Source organism: Callithrix jacchus, chromosome 16 (assembly GCF_049354715.1).
Source record: "Callithrix jacchus isolate 240 chromosome 16, calJac240_pri, whole genome shotgun sequence".
In the NCBI taxonomy this organism is placed as follows: Eukaryota; Metazoa; Chordata; class Mammalia; order Primates; family Cebidae; genus Callithrix; species Callithrix jacchus.
In genome coordinates, this window is record NC_133517.1 from 2,890,997 (window position 1) to 2,909,899 (window position 18,903).

An 18,903-nucleotide genomic window follows, 5' to 3' on the forward strand; every position below is an offset into this window, starting at 1 on the left:
GGCCTCAGCAGGCAGAGTGTCATCATCCCCCAGCCCCACATGTCTGGGGGCTGCTTGAGGATCCATAAATTAGCTACTCTGGATTGTTGAGGAATGGCCATGGCAGCCGCAGAAGAAAGAAGTTTTCTGTCTGTGCCAAGGTTGTTATTCGTTTCTTTCTCTTTTATTTTTCATTTTCATTTCATTGGAAGATCTCCAATGGACAGAACCGCTCCAGCCAGCAGCAGGTTAGCTCACACTGTGAATCCGGGCCCCACACTCTTCCCCCTGCCGGTTCTGTCAGCAGCCCCCTCCAGCAGCACTTCCGTGGAGTCGATTCTGAGACTCTGGCCGGGAACACTCATTTCTTCGGTGATTTGCTTTGAGCTTTTGGCTCAAAATCCCAGGCTCTTGTTTTCGTCTAGACTCTTGTTCTGTTTCCCGAGCAGCAGGAGGTAGGGACCACTTTGATGTCGACTTCTGGTAGCTGGACATGTTCTTGAGATAGGTGACTGTTCACGATGTTTGCAGCAGAGTGAAACTGTTGGAGGGAGGGCTTCTGGCTGTGGTTCTAAGAGGAGCCCCAGGGAGCTGCCCTCTCCCCAGGGGCTGTGCTCAGTGCATCCCTGTGGATCACAGTCTCGAGATCCTCTAGCAGGGGAGAGGGAGAGCAGTGACTTCAGCCGAGTCCCTGACAGTGGCAGAGAAAACAATGGTTTCAAAAGTCAAGGTCCCCGAATGGCAGCATTTTATGTTCTGACCTGTTTGTGGTATATAGTGTTTTTTTTTTTTTTGCTCTTTGGAACTCTTGTGTTATTAATAAAATGAAATGATTGGAGTTCAAGACCAGACTGGCCAATGGTGAAACCCTGTCTTTACTAAAAAATTCAAAAATTAGCTGGACGTGATAGCTCCTGCCTGTAATCCCAGCTGCTTGGGAGGCTGAGGCAGGAGAATTGCTTGAACTGGACCCGGGAGGCAGAGATTGCAGTGAGCCAAGATGGTGCCACTCCACTTCAGCCTGGGCCACAGAGTGAGACTCTGTGTCAAAAAAATGAATAAATAAAAATAAAATGAAATGATTACTTTTTGATTAAAATGAAAAAAGTAAAAAGAAAAAAAAAAGATCTCTTGAATCTGAGAGGTGGTTGTGCTGAGTGAAATGAACCAGGCACGGAAACACAAATACTTCGTGAGCTTACTCCCACGTGGGATCATAAATGGTCAGACTCATTCATAGCAGCAGAGAGTAGAATGGCAGCTACCGGGACCTAAGTAGAGTTGTGTATGTGGAAGAGATTGGTCAAAGGATACAAAGTTTTCGTTGGGAGAAGTAACTTCGGGAGAGGATCTATTGTACAACGTGATGACTATAGGTAGTTGCATTGTATTGTATACTTGAAAATTGCTATAAAAGCACATTTTTAATGTCCCCCCCCAAAAAAAATTGATACATATGTGAGATAACACATTTGTTTGGTAACCTGATAAAGCCATTTCAGAATATGTACATATATCAAAGCATCATATAGTACACCACAAATACGTATAATTTTTACTTGTCAGTTAAAATAAATTTAAAAAATTTAAAAGGAGACAACTTCATGTTCATTTATATGGAGGGAGAAATCTATGTGCTTCTATAAAAGTGGTACAATATAAAATCTAGAGCAAGATAGATTTTGTCTGGTCCAGAATCAATTTTTCGTGGCGTCTCAGAGCCCTACACTGAGGGTGGCAGGGTTAAAGGGCTGAGTAGAGCAGCCAAAAGGGAATGCTGGGGAATGGGGGCAGGAAGTATTTTTACCTCTTTTTTCAAAATTAAAATACCTTGATTGGCTTCTCTGGCTAAAAAGGCAATATATAGTTATCATAAAAATGCTTATGGAATAATGTAAACATTATAGTCAACGTTGTCAAAATGCCTGCTCCTCATTAACACGGAGAGTCTATCATTCTGGACTGGTATGTGTGTAGACATTTGCACACTAACTAAAATTTCACATAGGCAATACGTGCAAAACTTTCTATAGCTAGAATCAATTTTGTTTAATAGTATTCTATGAATAATATTTTATTTATAGTATATTGTGAAGATCATGTAAATAATATTGGTAATACACATATACATATATATTTAAGTACATGGATATCCTCATCCTTTTAATGACTACATAAAATCCCACCATGTTCATGCACCATAACTAATTAACCCTTCATTTCTTTGTAGATATTTCATAATTTACTGTTTATAAACAGAACTATGATGAGTTTGCATTCTTGTGCTCTTGTCTGTTTAGTTTCTTAGAATAAATTCTTAAAAATGGAATATTGGGTCAAAAGATGTTCAAAATTTATAATGACATTTGCAAGTTTGACTTTCAATTTATATCAGTAATGAAATTTACTAACTCTTGCCAACACAATTGATCCAAGTTGATATCTTTAATTTGCACTTACTTGATTACTAATGAGGCTTACCACATTTCTGCATTTATCTGCTATTGCCTCACTTTCCCTTCCTCAGTGGGGCTCCTTCTTCATCCCTTAACAGGCTGCTTGTCTTTGCTTAAACCCCGAAGACTGGAATCCCCGAGCATGCCATTTCAAATCACTTTGTTCTCCTATTGCCCCCTCCTTAATGATCTCATCTGGTCCCACAGTTTCAATAGTCACGTGCTGGTAACTCCCGGATTTACGGCTCCAGCCTTGACCTCTCTGCTGAATTTCAGTGCCTACCTGAAACTTCGACACTGGAACTAACATCCTATGCCACATAGGTTTAGCAATTAGTTATTTTTCATGAATTTGGTTCTGTATAAACTGAACCTAAGATCTCCTCTCAGTTCAGCATTTTTGTCTATTATGTTTTTGAGTATTCTTTCCTACAGATTCTGCTCTCTTCTTCCAGGATTCTCATTATTCTTCACAGGGCTGCCATCATTTTTCTTCCATATCTATGATCGCTGTGATTTTTATATCTGTGTTCTTTAAATTTGAGTTTCAGCCTATTCTCCACATTGCTGATGTACTTCTCTGCAACGGTAATTCTGTTCTTTACAGGTTCCTACAATGTGAGTTCATGAGCGTTCTGTTTCTTTCACACGAGAGCTCTCTTTTTATTTGAGTCTGCTTTCTTCGCTCCATTGTCTTTTCACCTTCATTGTGCGGAGCCAACAGCAGGTGCTCATGGAGGATAAGGAGATAAATGACTATGGGCAGCGGCTTCCTGGAGCCAGGTGTCCCACTGACAGGCCAGCTCTACAGCCCCTCCTTCCTGCTCCCGGATGACTCAGGTGCCCTTCCCTGTTCCAGCCATTCCAGGAGAATCATGATCAACGTGCTTATCATACTCTGACTTACCTGTTTTTCTCTTTTTCAACTCGGAATTTTGAGAGGACAAAAACTTTCCGTTGTTCGACATGTATTCTCAGAAACTAGTACAGAAGACTGGCACAAAGTGGGCCTTTTAGAAATATTTACTAATTTAATGAATCACGGCATGAGGATGTAGTTCTTACTATGCAAATTGTTGACCTTTGCTACACAGAATGTCAAGGTCAAGGACATCTGAATCAATAAAGAAAATATTATATGTATTTGTGTGTGCATGTATATATATATACACATATATATATGTGTGTGCACACACACACACACAAGTGAACTGTTATTCAGCCTTAAAAGAGAAGGAAATCCTACTATTCATGACAAGATAAACTGACCCAGAAGATATTATGTTAAGTGAAATAAGCCAGTCACGGAAGAACAAATACTGCCTGACTCCACTCATACGAAGAATCTAAAACAGTCAAATTCACGGAACCAGAGAATAGAATGGTGGTTGCTAGGGGTTGTGGGGAGGAAGAAATGGGGATTTGCTGCTCAGTGGGTGTGACATTTCAATTATTCAAGACAAATAATCTCTAGAGATGTGCTGTACAGAACAGTATCTGTGGTTAAGCATCAGCATTGCAACTTTAAAATATTGTAGATGATGGGTCTCATGTTAAGTGCTCTTACCACACAGAAAACAGAGCAAAAACGAAACCACAAAAGAGCACAAGAAAACTTGTGGAAGTGACGGGTATGTTTCGTGGTACTTGGCTGTGGCATCATGAGTATAGGCATATGTCCAAGCTCATCAAAATATATACATCAGGTGCATTTTTATATATACAAATATCAACTATATCTCAAATCTTAAAAATTCTAAAAGATTTAAAAAGGAACTATATTTGAAGGCATACTTGTTTAAGTGTGAATTTCCTCACATGATGAACTGCTAGTCATATGTCTGCCTCTGTTTTTATTAAAGGGTTATTTACTCTACTGGAGAGAGAGAGAGAGAGAGAGAGAGAGAGAGAGAGAGAGAGAGAGAGAGAGAGAGAGAGAGAGACAAGCCACTGAAAATACCAGAGATGCTCAGTTCTACTAGAAGTGAGCATGATACGTAACACATTATTAATGTAGCTTATTTCATAAATTTGTTTATGAGAACTGGGTTTAAATTTCAGGCTTTCATAAGTAGTAAAACAGCCTATGTAGATTCGGTAATGGTACAATTCCCTTTTAAATGATACACAAAGCAGAACTCATTGGAATACAAGCATGTCTTCCGCTGAAAGCCCAGAGCCCCTTTCAGTGGACGGTTATATGGAGACCCCCATGCCTGTGAATCAGAGCCTCAGTAAAGGCTCACGTCTGTCCGATCGTCCTGCTAAGAAGTTCACTGAGTTGGGAAAATTACATTCTTAGCAAAGAAGAGCACAAGAAACCTCATATCGTTGGTGTTGAGGTTGGAGTACGTATCAAGGACAGTACCTACCATGGCTTCTGAAGTTTTGGCAAAACCTCAGATGCGTGGCCTTCTGGCCAGGCATCTGTGAATTCATATGGTTGGAGCATTCCTGGTATCCCTGGGGGTTGCAGCTCTCTATAAGTTTGCTGTGGCTGAACCAAGAAAGAAGGCATATGCAGATTTCTACAAAAATTACAGTCCTGAGAAAGATTTTGAGGAGATGAAGAAGGCTGGTATCTTTCGTAGTATAAAGTGATCTTGGAATAGAAAGAATTTCTTCAGGTTGAATTACCTAGAAGTTTGTCACTGACTCGGGTTCCTGAACTATGACACATGAATATGTGGGCTAAGAATTAGTTTCTCTTGATAAATAAAAGTTAACAAATACAAAAAAAAAAAAAAAAGAAAACTCATATTGAAGTTTGATTTGTCAGTGGCATTTATTTTAAATTTTTGACAAATCTAGGCTTTTCTGAGGGAATCTTTGAAACTCAAATAGATAAGATGTTAAAAATCAGTCTCTTTTATTTGTTTTTCTGCTGCTCAGCTTGTAAACTCAGCTTTACTATTTAAATGCTGTTATCCTTTCATTTGCATAAGAAAACTATTACGATAAAAATAATTCAGATTATTACGGTGTTTAATGAAAATAAATATAACTATGTTAAAACCAGCAGTTGTTCTCTTTGTGCTTTAGCTCTCGCAAAATCGACTGTGGGAGCCTTTTCTGATGGCTCCAGTTTGCATCTGGTGTTCCTCCTGTGTGAATTCCCTACTTCTTCCCTTGACGCCAGTATTTTAACTACGTATTTACTCATTGATCTAAATAGACTGTGACATATTGGAGGTAAAGAGTCTTAACTATTTTTCTTTTTCTTGAGACGGAGTTTCACTCTTGTCACCCAGCCTGGGGTGCAGTGGCACGAGCTCGGCTCACTGCAACTTCCGCATCCTCTACCTCCCAGGTTCAAGTAATTCTCCTGCCTCAGTCTCTCGAGTAACTGGGAGTACAGGCACCCACCACCATGCCTGGGTAATTTTTGTATTTTTAGTAGAGATGGGGTTTCACCATGTTGGTCAGGCCGGTCTCAAACTCTTGACCTCAGGTGATCTGGCCACCTTTGCCTCTCAAAGTGCTGGGATCACAGGCATGAGCCACCAAGCCCAGCCAAGTCTTACCTATTTATCTTGGTGCCTTCTGTCAGTTCTGGAAAATTCTCAGCCATTATCCTTTTAAATACTGCTGCTAACTCATTCTTTCCATTTTGTCTGGAAACGCAATGAAAATAAATGTAAGTTGTGACTATCTATGTACATGTAAGAATCTACACACGTGCACATGCACATACACATAGATAGTGTTTTCACCAGGAGGGTTTGTCTGAAGTATTTGGTCTGTCTTTACCAGAAGCTGAACTCTGTAGCTAACATTAGAGATGGAAATCAATTGACTGAGAGAATAAACACACTCCCTCCTTTATTTTAAGTGTACTACAAATCTAAGTAAAACAAGGAATTCCTAATATAGAAAATATTCTTTCTCATATACATTATCTCACTGTGTTAATTTATCTTATTTAAGTAATATGCGATGTCTAATAGATTGCCACCTTCTCTTCCTCCTTCTTCTCCCTCAGAGTTAGCCAGTGAAATTACTGTTTACATGGCCACCATGCTTCCCGCGAAGCTCAATGTCACAATGAATCATGTTATTGTCCCTGTGGCATTAGTCATCAATTTGATTTCTTGGATGTTTTATTAGCGATATGCCATACCGAGTAACCTAAGGAGCTGTTTCAGTACGAGACTTGTAACGGGAGCTCCCCTTCAGTTTTCCAGTAGACATGGCAAAAAATGGGGGCTACTCTCAAATGTTAAGGTGAAGAGAGACCCTGGACCTAGAGAAGCGAGTGAGTCCTGGGGCAGAGGCCTCCAAGAAGGTGGGTCACATCCCTGGTGCCCAGGGCTCCCTTCGGTTATGTGGAGAACCCCCTGCTAGAAAATGAAAGCCTCAGTCGAAGGCTGATCCGGGGGGCAGTGCGCATTCTTTCTGGTCTTAGTCTTATCACCAGGTGAAAAAGGAGAAACTATTTTTTTTCCCCCTGAGAACTGCCAACCATAAACCAGCCCACACGATTTGGGACACGAGTTCACATTACTTGAATGGCTCCAATATCCCTGAGATGATAATTTAGTGTAAAGTGTTTATGTGTAGGTGCTGTTTATTAGGGCCCAATAAAGAAAATGGACATATATATATATATATCATGTGTCAGACTAATGATTAAGATCTAGAATACACACATTCCTAAAAATCAGTAAGAATGGAAATAGAGGAGAAGGGAGACTACAGTACAAAAGGCATTTTATCTAAGAGATCACATTCATGGCCAATAAACCACCAAAAAATGCTTAACCTCATTAGAAATCAGAAAAATGCAAGTTGCAACAGCAGTAAGGTGCATTTCACATCCTCCGCACTGGCTAAAATTAAAGTTTGAATACCCCAAGTGTGGTCATCCATGAGGAACAATGAGAAGTGTTACACACTCCCGTCGGGAGCCTGAATTGGAACAGACATCGGGGAAACAATTTGTTCTTAACTAGCGAAGTCGAACATAAGCCTAACTTAGAGCAGGAAATTTTCTCTTCAGGTCCATGACCCAGATACATTCTTGCACACATACACTGGGAAATATGAGCAAGGCTACTAATGGCATCTTTGTAACAGCAAGTAACTGTTAGCAACCTAAGTATCTTTGTATAGTTGAATGGACAGACTATGGTATATTCACAAAATGCATATACCATATAAATGTGTACCCACAGACAATACATATTTAATGAGACCTGAAAGGGCACACACACAGGACTTCAATGTTCTTGGTAGTTCTCTATGTTATAGGGAATGTCATGAGTAGATGCATATTGGTATTAAGTTGGTTTTGGGATTTGCCAAGTCGGAAAGACTTGTGATAATAGTATTTTCTCAACTAAAACATAGATAAAATAAAAGTACTAGCACAATTTTATACTGCTTTGCTCTGGAAAACATTAGAAGAAATAAACATTCTAAATTAATTGTCTAAGAAAAGATTTTGATGTGAAAACCTATGCGACTCAAATTTACCAAAGGATTTTGAATCATGCTGCATTTAAATTGCCTATTCTTTAAAAATGTACGAACAAATTAAATTAAACAGAAAATCCGACAGGAGTTGATTATGAGCGGACACAGGAAGTTACCCTCAGGACAAGGCAGCACTTGCTGGCCTCAGTGTCTGATAGGGTGGCTCAGTGAGGTAGTTCCGGGTTCCAGTGCTTTTTATCAGGCATACCAGATGCAGGTGTTCTGCAGCCACCGTTTGAGAAGCTTTGGGTTGAAGTTGAAGTGCGTAGTTTGCAAGATGGAAAACAAAAGGTGGAGAAACAAAAACGAACACAAATGAAATCCTGAGATTTGTTGGCAAACATGGGATTGTACGGGTTTCTGGGAAAAAATGCAATAAAATTAACAGATAAATTAGTTCTCCATAAATAAAGAACACGTAATTGTTGGGGAAATATTTAGAAATGTTTTCTTTGGCTGCATTCTGTGCACAGCTGTTAATGGGAAACACCTCTATCTTTTTTTTTTTTTTTTGATATAAAAAGAGCCTCAAATTGAAGAATTGAAGAATCTGTGCTCTACTATTAAATTACTCCTGTGTAGAATGAAAACTTTGATTAATGTATTCAATTTAAATTGCTTAGATAGCACGGAAAATTAAAGGGAGTGCCCTGAAAGCTAAAAGATCAACGGCAGAATGTCATGGGTTCAGCAGCTTTGCACACAGTATACTACGGGCTATAGGCACTTTCAACGTTAGCTGATTAATGAAGAGTTCAGATGGCGGCAGCGATTGTAAAGCGTAGAAAGAGAAGGCTCCTGAAAAAGATTATTCTGAATATAGAGGAAATGTGAGATAAAAATGTGATAACGAAGGACCGGGCGCGGTGGCTCACGCCTGTAATTTGCGCACTTTGGGAGGCCGAGGCGGGTGGATCACGAGGTCAGGAGATCGAGACCATCCTGGTCAACATGGTGAAACCCCGTCTTTACTAAAAATACAAAAAATTAGCTGGGCATGGTGGCGCGTGCCTGTAATCCCAGCTACTCAGGAGGCTGAGGCAGGAGAATTGCCTGAACCCAGAGGCGGAGGTTGCCGTGAGCCGAGATTAGGCCATTGCACTCCAGCCTGGGTAACAAGAGCGAAACTCCATCTCAACAAAACAAAACAAAACAAAAAAATGTGATAACGAAAATGTGGAATCTACCCAGGTTTTCAGATTCCAGAGTTTCTCCTCATGGCCAAATAGATTGTGTTGAAACAGGAAACAGAACCTGGAAGTTATATTTTGTTTCTGTATCTCGATATGTTTCTGGATTGATTGGATACATTTGATAACAGCTGATCAGGTGGGTGCCCCTGCTGTGCTGAGAGCAACGGCTGATGGTGTAAGTCCAGTCCTGGGAGGGTGATAATTCACGCTGATTCCTTAAGTCAGTGATTCCATTAAATCTCCCTGTCAACGGAATAGCATAGGTACTGTTATTACATCCATGGGGAGACTGAGGCACCTGACTTAAATACCTCGCCAATGTCCCATGATTAATAAAATGCAGGATTGAAATTCTTATCCAACTACACCCTAATAACTGCTACAATCTTTCAAACAGAGTCGTTGGCTAAAGGAAGCATGTTCGTTGATTGTGACCTGAAAGTTCTAGTGAATGCTGTAAGATTTATTTGCATAGACATGTACTTGAATTTAAAATAAGTTTTTTCCCTCTACCACATGGCCAAAGTTTATTACTGAAACCTCTGCCACTATTCTCATGAAATTGTTACCCTAAATCTCCCGGGGCTCTGATGTGGAAGAGTCCTTTCCACTTCCACTCTCAGTTCCAGAATTCCGTCACTATAGAGGCAGAAGAGTCGATGCCAGTTAGCACACAAGTCATTCTGAAGCCAGTCTAAAAGCCAGTCTTTCTTCATCCAGCTTACTACAGGAGACAAATGGATAAAACAACAGGAGGTGCCTCCACAACTTATCGGATGCATTATGCAGATAGGCCGTTCTGTATTTGAAAAATTTGGAAAAAATAGCCAAAATCAGTTGTTTTAGAAGTTAGCCTGGATGAAAAACATTTATTTTTTTAGTATTGTAAAAGATTTAAATAAGCAATTTTTAATTAATACAAAATAACTTTTAGTGTACTAAACAAAAATAACTTGATTAATGGCTGGGGTGGGGCTCAGACATCAAGAGTTTAAAAATTCCCTTGGGTGAATCTCATGAGCAATCAGGGCTGAGAACCACTGGCTTCAAGATTTCCCATCCAAGAGCCATTGGATTAATTATAAACAAAGCGACTGCATTTCTAAAATTCCCATATCTGGAAAATCTTGTCCTTGCTTTTAAGTCAAGATATAGTCGAGTATCTCAACGTCTCTTTATGGAAAAACAAGCAGACCTTTAAACAGAGATACAATTTGTTTTGCAAGTATTAAAAAATTATAATGAAAAAGAATTCTCACTAATGTACATCTACTGTTTTGGTAGTCTATTTAATTACAGGAATGTGGAGTGCAGCGACTGCAGAGGCGATGCTAATTGCTTTAATTAGCTACCCAAAGACTCAAAACCAAGAGCGTTACTTAGTATTGGCAAAGTAGACCGGAAGAACAGTTCTATAATTTTTTTGGCCTGAAAGCTAAGCCCTGGAATTTCTAACTCACCCTCCTCTAAGACAAGGAGAAAGTGATTACAATTGAATTATGCATTAATTCGGTTCTGAAATGATAGTCACCACAAATTATTCAAAACAATCTCTGAAGACCTATTGAATATGAAAGAGAACTGTATGATGCAGGTTGGGCGAAGGAGCCCAGTGACTCACTGTTTGAAATCCGCCTGCATTCATCAGTTTTTATTTTATTTTCATCTGTAATATACATATTATTTAAACAAAATGGTAAATGCTAATAACTGAATTGCTGGTAATAATTTATATCATCTAATGTAGAAAGTGTTATCCTGAATGTACTTGTAATCATATAATTTTGAAAAAAAGGACAATATTCAATTTTAGGAAGCTTTCTATAGGAAAACTAGATAGTCTTGTATTAGAATTTCTGTATGTGTATTTATGTATCTGACTGTGCATCTCTGTGTCTGTATGTATGTGTATATGAATTTGTGTGACTGTGTATATCATGTATGTATATGAGTATGTATAGGTGTGAGTGTATATGTGTGTATGTGTGCACATGTGTGTGTATATATGCATTTGTGTGTATGTGTGTTTACGTGTGTATATATATGTACGTGGGTGTATATGTGTGTGCATGTGTGTATATAAGTGTATGTGTGTATTTATGTGTATATGCGTGTATGTGTGTCTATTTATCTTTAAGTGTGTATGCATGTGCATGTATGTGTATTTTGTATGCATGTGTATATGTGTGTATACGTGTGCATATACTTGTTTGTGTGCTGTATACATGTGTATTTGTGTTTTTATGTGTATACATGCGTATGTGTGTATGTGTGTAAATGTATATGTATGTATGTGTATTTGTGTGTATATGTGTGTTTGTGTATACACATATATATGTTGTGCTTATATATATGTATGTGTATGTATGCGTGTATGGGTGTAGATGTATGTATATATGTGTGTATATGTTTGTGTGTGGGTATTTATATGTGTGTATCTGTAGATGTGCATATACTTGAGTGTGTGCATGTGTATATATGTGTGTATATGTGGGTATGTATATGTGTCTATATGCATCTGTGTATATATGCTTGTGTATATATGGTTGTGTGTGTATGTGTATGTATATATGTGTGCATGTGTGTATATGTGTATTTGTATGTGTGCATACATGTGTATGTATGTATGTATATGTGTTATGCGTGTGGGTATGTATATGTGTCTATATGTGTCTGTGTATATATATGTTTGTGTATGTGTGTGTATGTGTGGATATGTATATGTGTCTATATGCCTATGTGTATATATGTGTGTGGATATATGTTTGTGTGTGTATGTATATGTGTCTATATGTGCCTGTGTATATATGTGTGTATGTGTGTGTGTGTATGTGTACACAGGCATATCTTGTTTTATTACACTTCAGCCTACTGCACTTCACAGATGACTGCATTTTTACAGACTGAAGGTTTGTGACTACCTGCCTCCGGAAGTCTGCGGGCTCTGTTAACAGCATGCGCCCACTTCATGTCTCAGCCTCACGATTTGGTAATTCTCAAAACACTTCAAACCTTTCCATGATGATCGTATTTGTCATGGTGACATCACAGTGGTCAGTGGTCCCTGGTGCTGCTAGTGTAATTGTTTTAGGGTGCTATGAACCGTGTCCATATAGGGTGGTGAACTTAATTGACAAGTGTCCTGTGTGTTCTTAGTGCTTGACCAGCTGTTTGTTACCTCATTTGTTTCCCTCTTCTCAGGACTTCCTATTCCTTAAGACACAATGTTGCAATTAGGCCAGTCGATAACCCTGCAATGCACCAGAAGTGCTCAGCGAAAGGAAGCGTAGCGTGTCTCCCACCTTAAATTGAAAGCTAGAAATGATTACGCTTAGTGAGGAAGGCATGTGGAAAGCTGAGACAGGCTGAAAGCTGGGCCACTTGTGCGGAGCAGCCGAGTTGTGAATGCAAAGGAAAAGTTCTTGGAGGCTGAAAGTGCTGCTCCAGTGAACATGTGCCTAGGCGAAACAGCCTCATTGCTAATATGAAGAAAGCTGGACAAGTCTGGATAAATGAGCAAATCCGCCACGACATTCCCTTAAGCCAAAGCCTGACTGGAGTAAGGCCCAAACTCTCGCTTCAGTTGTATGAAGGCTGGGAGGTATGAGAAAGTTAGAGAAGAAAACGTGAAGCCAGCAGAGACTGGTGTATGAGGTTGAAGGGACAACACCGTCTCTATAACATAAACGTGAAAGTGCTAAGCATCAAGGTATCCAGAATATCCAGCTGAGAGGCTTGATGACGGTGGCTCCAGATTTCTATCGGGAGAAAATACCATCAAAGACTTTCGTAGATAGAGAGGAGAAGTCAATGCCTGCCTTCGACTTTTCGAAGGACAGACTGACTCTCCCGTTAGGGGTAATGCGGCTGATGACTCTAAGTTGAAGCCGCATCTCTGACTGTTCTGAAGATCCTGGAGCCCTTAAGGATTATGTTAAATCTACTCTGCCTGTGCTCTAGAAACGGAACGAGAAAGCCTGGATGACAGCGCGTATCTTTACAGAAAGGTTTACTGAGTGCTTAAAGCCCACTGCGGAGACCTACTGCTCAGAAAAAATGATTCCTTTCAATTCAAAACACTACCACTCATTGACAAGCGCCTGGTCACCCGAGAGCTCGATGGAGATACACAAGGATATTAAGTTGTTGGTGAGAGGTTCTCAGATACTCTCCAAGGTGTTTGGGCTCTCAGGGATGTCTGCTCCTTGGCTGTGCACCTTGACTCACTACCTGGCCTTCAGGATTCAGGCCGTGGACATATATCCTTAAAAAACCCTGTGGGGACCTTGTCACACTATATATGCTTATATTAAATATATGTAACCCAATAAATTCAGTGAATCTTTTAAAAACAAAAATAATTACCTTTGTTATTTCCTTATTTACTATATGTCTTCAATTCCCCCTCCCTCCCACCCTGAGACAGAGTCTTGCTCTGTCGCCCAGGCTGGAATGCAGCAGGATGATCTCAGCTCACTGCAACCTCTGCCTCCCAGGTTCGAATGATTCTCCTGCCTCAGCCTCCCAAGTAGTTGGGATTACAGGTGTCTGCCACCACGCCTGGCTAATTTTTGTATTTTTTAGTAGAGACGGGTTTTCACCATGTTGGCAAGGCTGGTCTCAAGTGCTGACCTCAAGTGATCCTCCCACCTTGGCCTCCCAAAGTGTTGGGATTACAGGTGTGATCCACTGTGCTGGGCTTATTTCTCCATGTTGGAGTGAAAATCTAAAAAGCCTTCTTTACCTGTAACTTTCCTAATAGGTGCATCTATTGTTTATTGGTTCCTGCTTTGAAACAGCAGCAGTATAAACAGCAAAGGCTGTGGCAGAGTAGAATATGTGTGTGCGCATGTGTGTGGACTTGCGTGTGTGCGTACCTGTGTGTGGATGTGTGTGGACCTGTGTGTGTATGTGTACCTGTGTGTGTGGACCTGTGTGTGCCCGTGTGTGGATGTGTGTGTGTGTACCTGTGTGTGTGTGTACCTGTGTGTGTACCTGTGTGTGGATGTGGACCTGTGTGTGTGTACCTGTGTGTGGATATGTGTGTGCCCGTGTGTGGATGTGTGTGTACCTGTGCATGTGTGTACCTGTGTGTGGATGTGGACCTGTGTGTGTGTACCTGTGTGTGGATATGTGTGTGCCTGTGTGTGGATGTATGTGTACGTGTGTGTGGATGTGTGTGTACCTGTGTGTGGATGTGGACCTGTGTGTTTGTGTGTGTACCTGTGTGTGTGTGTGTACCTGTGTGTGGATGTGTGTGGACCTGTGTGTGTATGTGTACCTGTGTGTGTGTACCTGTGTGTGTGGACCTGTGTGTGGATATGTGTGTGCCTGTGTGGATGTGTGTGTACCTGTGTGGATATGTGTGGACCTGTGTGTGAATGTGTACCTGTGTGTGTACCTGTGTGTGGTGTGTGGACCTGTGTATGTGTGTGTGTGGACCTGTGTGTGGATATGTGTGTGTACCTGTCTGTGGTGTCTGTACCTGTGTGTGGATGTGTGTGTACCTGTCTGTGGTGTCTGTACCTGTGTGTGGATGTGTGTGGACCTGTGTGTGTGGACCTGTGTGTGGATATGTGTGGACCTGTGTGTGAATGTGTACCTGTGTGTATACGTGTGTGTGTGTGTACCTGTATGTGGTGTGTGGACCTGTGTGTGGATATGTGTGTGGACCTTTCTGTGGTGTCTGTACCTGTGTGTGAATGTGTGTGTACCTCTGTGTATGTGTACCTGTGTGTGTACCTGTGTGGATATGTGTGTACCTGTGTGTGGATGTGGACCTGTGTGTGTGGATGTGTACCTGTGTGTGGTTTGTGGACCTGTGTGTGTATGTGTGGACCTGTGTGTGGACCTGTGTGCGTGTGTGGGCCTGTGTGTGGATGTGTGTGTACCTGTGTACCTGTGTGTATAGCTGTGTGTGGATATGTACCTGTGTGTGGATGTGTGTACCTGTGTGTGGATGTGTACCTGTGTGTGTGTGTACCTCTGTGTGTGTGTGTGTGTATGTGTGTGGACCTCTGTGTGTATGTGTGTGGATCTCTGTATGTATGTATGTGGACCCGTGTGTGGATGTGTGTGGACCTATTTGTAGATGTGTGTGTGGACCTGTGTGTGGATGTGTGTGGATCTCTATGTGAGTGTGTTGGGGGGGACCTCTGTGTGTGTGTGTGTACCTGTGTGTATGTGTGTGGACCTCTGTGTGTGTGTGTGTATGCGTGTGGACCTCTGTGTGTGTGTGTTTGTGTGTGAACCTGTGTGTGTGTGTGTGGGCCTGTGTGTGTGTGTACCTGTGTGTATGTGTGTGTGTGGACTTGTGTGTATGTGTGTGGACCTCTGTGTGTGTGTGTGTTTGTGTGTATGTGTGTGGACCTCTGTGTGTGTGTGTGTATGCGTGTGGACCTCTGTGTGTGTGTGTGTCTACCTGTGTGTATGTGTGTGTGTGTGTGGACCTGTGTGTATGTGTGTGTGTGTGTGGACCTGTGTGTGTGTGTGTGTGTGGACCTGTGTGTATGTGTGTGGACCTCTGTGTGTGTGTGTATGCGTGTGGACCTCTGTGTGTGTGTGTGTGGACCTCTGTGAGTGTGTGTTTGTGTGTATGGGTGTGAACCTCTGTGTGTGTGTGTGTATGCGTGTGGACCTCTGTGTGTGTGTGTGTGGACCTCTGTGAGTGTGTGTTTGTGTGTATGGGTGTGGACCTCTGTGTGTGTGTGTGTGTGTATGCGTGTGGACCTCTGTGTGGATGTGCACAATACGCCTGTGAATGCATCTGTGTGTTTCCTGTCCGCACAGAGAAAGTCATGTGCCTTGAGCTGTGTCTAGTGGAAAGCAGATTCCTGCATCCTGCTCTGCCCAGGAGATCCTCCCAGCTGAACCAGTGTTTTAGTCAGCAAGAGCGGTCATAACGAAGACCACAGACCTGGTGGCCAAAATGACAAAAACTCATTTCTCACTGTCCTGGAGGCTGAGAGTTGGAGATTCGGCTGCCAGCGCAGCGAGTCCTCTCTTGGCTTGCAGATGGCCACCTTCTCTCTGGACCCTCACATGGCAGAGCAAGACCTGCGGGTCTCTTCCTCTTCTTAAAAGGGCAATAGTTCCTTGGATCCGGGCTCCACTGTTACGACCTCAATTAACCCTGATCACCTCCCTGAAGGCCCTGTCTCTAATGCGGTCAGATAGGGGTTTAGGGCTTCAACATAAGAATATTAGGGGACACAATTGAGTCCACAGCAGCCAGAGTCTCTCTGTTGCCTAAGATGAAACCAGTGCTATTTTCATCACTGTATCAAGGGTGAGAAGCCAAGAACTAAAGTAGATCGTGGGGAAATGAAATGCATGACATTTGTTTCAGACAATGTCAGGCCTGAGCTTGTACCTTTGTGCAGTATTTTAGGAAATAGGGAGCTGAAATGTTATTCACCTCTAAATGTACTTCTTTGAATCAGCCCTGTTCTGTTCCCCGAGGAAACTGCAAAATCTGTCCCAACCACTAGCCTGTGAAGGATACTCAGTAAGAGTTGAGGGAACATGGAGTTAGAGATCAAATAACCTTCCAATTATCAGAGTCCCCAGGCACTCAGCTCTGGAAGCTTCTCAGCGCTCACATTCACGTGCTTTCAGATTCACCGTAGCTTTCCAGCAGAAGAAAGCTCATGTTTCCTTAAAATAACGAACGAGTTGAATCATCTACTGTGCAAGTGAGGGGAACTTGACTGCCTCGTACAAATGGCTGCCATTTTCACTTGGGAGGGAACAGTTAATGAGCATGCTGGGGTGTCCTGTCCTATAGATTGTTGTGTCTGAGGTCTCACTCATCCAACGCATTTGTTAAATGATCATTATAATACCAAGACCAAAACAATGACACCAAATGCAAGGGGTGTGTGTGTGTGTATGTGTGTGGACCTCTGTGTGTGTGCGTGCATGTGTGGCGTGTGTGTGTGTGCGTATGTGTGTGTGTGTGCGTATGTGTGCATGTGTGCGTGTGTGTGGTAGCACTGGAACTTACTACTCTAATCTGTCTCTCTGACATAATTGGTAATAATAATAAGGTGGGCACCTAATATGCACCAATTCTGTGCTAAGTGCTTTATTAGGAGGTATCAGCTCATTCTTGCAGAAATTCTATTCTGGAGGTAAATGTAACCCCTATTAAATGAGAAACTAAGCGTGACTACCGACAGGAAATAATTCATTTCTTTTCACCTTTTCTTTCATTTTTAAGCAAAAATCTACATTGATTAAATCCATTTAATCAATTGGGACGTAAAGGGAAATATGAGTAAATAAAAGTGCTGTTACAGTTAGAGCGAACCACAGAACCACAGCAGGACAGACAGCAGCACAGGCTCTGTTGACACAGCCTCTGAAGGTACCCAACCCTTATCATCCTCTGAAGGTACCCAGCCCTTAGCATCCTCTGAAGGTACCCAGCCCTTAGCATCCTCTGAAGGTACCCAGCCCTTAGCATCCTCTGAAGGTATCCAGCCCTGAGCATCCTCTGAAGGTACCCAGCCCTTATCATCCTCTGAAGGTACCCAGTCCTTAGCATCCTCTGAAGGTACCCAGCCCTTAGCATCCTCTGAAGGTACCCAGCCCTTATCATCCTCTGAAGGTACCCAGTCCTTAGCATCCTCTGAAGGTACCCAGTCCTTAGCATCCTCTGAAGGTATCCAGCCCTTAGCATACTCTGAAGGTACCCAGCCCTTATCATCCTCTGAAGGTACCCAGTCCTTAGCATACTCTGAAGGTACCCAGCCCTTAGCATCCTCTGAAGGTACCCAGCCCTGAGCATCCTCTGAAGGTACCCAGTCCTTAGCATCCTCTGAAGGTATCCAGCCCTTAGCATACTCTGAAGGTACCCAGCCCTTAGCATCCTCTGAAGGTACCCAGCCCTTAACATCCTCTGAAGGTACCCAGTCCTTAGCATCCTCTGAAGGTACCCAGCCCTTAGCATCCTCTGAAGGTACCCAGACCTTAGCATCCTCTGAAGGTACCCAGCCCTTAGCATCCTCTGAAGGTATCCAGTCCTTAACATCATCTGAAGGTACCCAGCCCTTAGCATCCTCTGAAGGTACCCAGCCCTTAGCATCCTCTGAAGGTACCCAGCCCTTACCATCCTCTGAAGGTACCCAGCCCTTAACATCATCTGAAGGTACCCAGCCCTTAGCATCCTCTGAAGGTATCCAGTCCTTATCATCCTCTGAAGGTACCCAGTCCTTATCATCCTCTGAAGGTACCCAGTCCTTAGCATCCTCTGAAGGTATCCAGACTTAGCATCCTCTGAAGGTACCCAGCCCTTAACATCCTCTGAAGGTACCCAGCCCTTAGCATCCTCTGAAGGCACCCAGCCCTTAGCATCCTCTGAAGGCACCCAGCCCTTAGCATCCTCTGAAGGCACCCAGCCCTTAGCATCCTCTGAAGGCACCCAGCCCTTAGCATCCTCTGAAGGCACCCAGCCCTTAGCATCCTCTGAAGGCACCCAGCCCTTAGCATCCTCTGAAGGTATCCAGCCCTTAGCATCCTCTGAAGGTATCCAGTCCTTAGCATCCTCTGAAGGCACCCAGCCCTTAGCATCCTCTGAAGGTACCCAGCCCTTAGCATCCTCTGAAGGTATCCAGTCCTTAACATCATCTGAAGGTACCCAGCCCTTAGCATCCTCTGAAGGTACCCAGCCCTTAGCATCCTCTGAAGGTACCCAGCCCTTAGCATCCTCTGAAGGTACCCAGCCCTTAACATCATCTGAAGGTACCCAGCCCTTAGCATCCTCTGAAGGTATCCAGTCCTTATCATCCTCTGAAGGT

The 18,903-nt window shown here is 42.4% G+C and overlaps 1 protein-coding gene and 1 pseudogene across 3 annotated transcripts in view; both read left to right on the top strand.

Moving 5' to 3' along the window:
- The window catches only part of PXDNL (peroxidasin like), a 513,916-nt gene that overhangs the window by 102,288 nt on the left and 392,725 nt on the right, over positions 1-18,903 (top strand). The gene's annotated exons all lie outside the window — the stretch shown is intronic.
- LOC108588611 (cytochrome c oxidase subunit 6C pseudogene) lies at positions 4,765-5,189 on the top strand (annotated as a pseudogene). Its single transcript, XR_001907531.4, has one exon. The product of XR_001907531.4 is annotated as a cytochrome c oxidase subunit 6C pseudogene (transcript).